This window comes from Adiantum capillus-veneris, chromosome 25 (assembly GCF_014529385.1).
Source record: "Adiantum capillus-veneris isolate H3 chromosome 25, ASM1452938v2, whole genome shotgun sequence".
NCBI lineage: Eukaryota > Viridiplantae > Streptophyta > Polypodiopsida > Polypodiales > Pteridaceae > Adiantum > Adiantum capillus-veneris.
In genome coordinates, this window is record NC_140955.1 from 81832205 (window position 1) to 81836645 (window position 4441).

Here is a 4441-nt window from a genome sequence, read left to right on the forward strand (position 1 = left end):
CGCTTAGTGGTGGTGATCGCTTGGTGGTAACATGCCCCCCTTCCTGATGTAGATTCCGCCCTCGGAAGCTAGTGAGAGAAAGCCCGTTTGGTCCATGTTGTAGAGCATCTGGATTTGAATCTGCAAGGCAAAGTCACTGTTTTATGCAAGCGGAATTATAAGGCAATAAATCACAAGAGGAATGTAAAGTACATGTGGAAATGAGTAAATGCAAGATTTATGAAATGCTAGACTGCCATTAAGGACAAATAAATTGCACTTTGATGAAATTAATTAATCAAGAGTTTTGGGCTTATGGGTGAGTTTATCAATTAGTTAGTTATGACTAAGGTTAAAACAACTACTCTAGTACTAGCTAAGCTAAGAAGATTATCTAAATGCAAGATTCCCTAATTGTGCTTTTTAGCTTTGATTAACCAACTAGCTCTCACAACTCCAAACAAAAGCTTGAAATTTTAATTGTAAGCTCGATGGAAGTCTTTTAAATGTTTTTTTTTTTCTTTTACTTTGGTTCACAATCATTTGACATGTGTGCTTATTTTGTATGTCCGGGCTTTTTGCTTCTCAAGGAAAAGCGCCCACACTGGGAACCTCTAGGGCTCTAATACCATAGACAATACATGTGAGTGAAGTACCAAATCAAGCCAGGATTTCTCTTCCAGCGTAAGATTTTTCATTTGTGGCACTTATGCTTTTTTCTTCCATTTCCTTGGTATTCTCACTAGTGTCTTTTGTTGTTTAAGTGAGCAAGGTTCTCTATGCCTAAAACAGCTTAAGGTCTCAAACACTCATATAATTTTATCAACTAGAACTAGTGGTCAAGTAAATGAGTTAACCTCAAGTCACGATCTCCTAACTCAAAGCTCATCTATAAGATTAAACTCTAGTTCAATCAACTTAAGCAAAGACAAATTTATAGATTTATAATGACAGATGTTTGCGGGTCACCGCGACGGACGTCCATAGCATAGCCTTCAGGTATCAACAAATATATCAATACCAGGGAAGCGACTCGGATGAGGCATGGAAACTCACTAGGGTGTCAATCCTAATGAAGTGAACTTGAAGAGATGCAACTACTAACTCTACAAGCAAATCAAACGCACTAAAGCCAAGTAATATGCCTATGTCCTTCTACATAGCTCTACAGTCATCACGCCTGTTTACCATGCAAATCATATCGGATTCGCACGAAACTTGAAGGGCAGATACAGGGGACTATCAGGAGCATATCCTATCACTGTCATAGCATTTTGGATGGGTACACGGATCGCGATTGTTTGTCCCAAAGTACGCAAAAACGATAAACGGATGATCCTAAAGGGTCGTTTTTGGGTCCCTAAAGCCTCTCCTAAGGTCAAAACAACATAAAATATGCATATAAACACTCAACATAGCGATTTAAGGCCACAAAGATTGCGTTTGATACCTACACCGAATCTTGAATGCTTACACTTGAATGAAAGAGCAGAGTTAGAAGAACACAATGCAATAAACAAAATTGAATTTGGATTACCGTAGCCACAATAGCGATGATTACAAGTTGGAGCCAAGAGGTCGCTCTCTGTGCGTACAGCAATAGTCACTTATCTTCCAAAATAATCTCCCTTTCCCATTAACCTTAGTGTATTATATACCTAGGGCTTTCTAAAGTGGCCGGCAGCCAACTTCTCATGGACCTTTACATACATCATTGGAAAAATTACATCTTTGACTTAGACTTGACATAGACGATTGTCATTAGGCTTTTACAGGGTTTGATGTATTAAACATCGGAAAAATATTGTGACCACATCAAAACTTTGGCCGGATGACCCAAGAGGCACCTTGGCTAGGTGGGCACTTGTATGTTGTTATCACCTCCAGACACTCCCCCCCTCCTAGCTCGTGTCGTCCCTTGACACGACGATTTGTAGTATGGTCTTCTTGTTGATGAGACTTCCCTCTTCCTTGATTGAGTTATAGCTGGCATGTTTTGCTTGTTCAAATGGGGTGCCCATTTGCCTTTGATTGATGAACATGTGTTCTTTGTGATTTGGATGTTGTGGACGAGGCATTTGTGCATGTTGTTGCACATCCTGCTTTACCTTTCCATTTGTGCAGTTGGTCGATGATACCTGTTTCTTTGGATACTTTGCCTCCTGGTGCAATTGACTTTTTATTGGATCTTGTCTCTCAAAAAGTTTGATACTTTGACATGTGTGCACTGGCATCTCCAATTTGATTTTCTTTGCCACTTTGTCAATAGAGCTTTGTCGGTATCTTTGAAGATAAGAGCTGCTCTTGTCGAAGCGTAGTTGAGAACAATGTGGCCCCACTTTATCTCTTTGAATATCGTGTAACAAATTCTTTATTGGTTTCTTTTGATGGAAGGAATATATACAATAGAATAGTGATGGGTGTTTCTAAATTAGGGTCTAGAACCTGAATGACCAACGGGAAAAACCCAGTGGGAAAAAATGCCTTTGGTATACGCTCTTATTGGGGTTGAGCACTTGGAAGTTGAGTACCTGTTCATGCAAGGTGAGTGCTTGGGAGAAATAAAGTAAGAGTGCGTAATGCAAGTGCCAATTATGGGACACTCTATATGCACACAAGAGTTCTTTCAAGAAAATCATGCGGTGTGAAAAATGAGTTGCTGGGTGCTTCAAGGAACAAATGTAGCACATGTGATATCCAAGGACATCTCTGTAGCTTCCACATTTCCAAGAAGGGTTTTTGATGTTGAAGCTTCTCCACTCATTACTCACTATACATAGTGCGTGAGTGTCTTTTGGACTCTCTTCTTCACTTTACCAAACTTAAAATACATAGACTTGGACTCTTATGCTCACCTTCACCAGCATGAGCAACACAACATAAATATGCTCAACTCCTCCACCTTAAATGGACAGAAGCACATGTAAAATCCATGAAAAAGCTAAAGGAGTTGCTCCAGTCAGCACCAACTTTGAGAAAGGTATACTATGAGTGTCAAAGGCCAGTAATTGTGACAGTAGACACCAGTCCTACAGGGATTGGATGGGCAATAGGGCAAGATGACGAAGAAGGACACAGGTATGTGGTAAGATTTGGAGCAAAGGTACTAAGTGCTCGCCAAAGAAACTATCCACAAATAAAGAGAGAGCTATGGGGTATGGTTACAGCCTTGAAAAATGGGAAAGAGTACCTAATTGGTGCATGTGTGGTTGTAGAAACAGATTGTCTACCACTTCTTGGGATGATTACAAGCTGCTCAACACCAGCCATTGCTATGTTGCGGTGGATTGCCTACATTAAGTCCTTAAATCCCGAGTTTAAGCACATTGTAGGTAAAGATAATACAGTGGCAGATATGCTATCAAGGGCAAGGTATGAAGATGAGTCACAAATGATTGATAAGGGAGATGATGTAGGCACAAAGTTCTATTCTATCTCTCGTGTCAAAGGTAACAATGTCTGCATGACTAATTCACTTGAAATGTTCTTGAAAGATTTGTATGAAGGTGAGTGGCTTCTTATTGGAAGCTACTTGAGTACTCTAACAAAACAGGATGATTGGTCTGAACAAGAATTCAAGAGGATACGCAGGAAAGCATATGGGTACTTTTTGAGGGATGGTTACTTGTGGAAGCATCCTAAACAAAAGGGTGCTACACCACAACGGGTTATATGTAAAAAAGAGACTCAAGTAAAGCTCATGCAAGAGTTTCATGAGAGTCTATGGGCTGGACACAGAGGTGTGTGCACAACCTTCTCCAAGTTGAAAGAAAAATACTGGTGGAAGGGTATGTATAAAGATGTATCTCAGTTTGTAGAGTCGTGTGTAACTTGTCAAATGTATTCAAATGTCCGACATCGTGATGAATTGCACCCTACATATCCACTAGCCATGCACTATAAATGGGTTGTGGATCTAGTCACAATGCCTTAAGGACTCTGGTAGATGAGATACTTGGTTCTTGCACGAGAGGACCTAACTAACCAGGTTGAAGGAAGAGCATTAAGAGCTAAAACCACAGAAGCTGTGTGCAGATTCCTTCTTGATGAGGTGATTTGCTGTTATGGTTGTGTGAGAAAAATCACTGCAGATAGAGGTGAACTGGATGCCGAAGAAGCAAGGGAGTTCTTTTCTAGATTAGGAATCAAGCTTTCTCTTACTACAGCTTACAACCCTGAAGGCAATGGAAAAAGTGAAAGAGGGCATCCTCCTATCATCAAAGCTTTGGCCAAGGCTTGCGAAGGAAGAGTTGGTGAGTGGCCAAAACTGTTACCATATACTTTATGGGTTAATCGTACAACACATAGCTCAGTAACTGGCTACATGCTTGCGGAGCTAATGTATGGTCAAAAGCCAGTGATGCCGATTGAAGATACAATTCCCACATGGAATGTACTACCTTGGCAAGAGGGGCTTAGCAGGGAAGATCTCCTTGCACTGCGTATGAGGCAACTAGAGAGA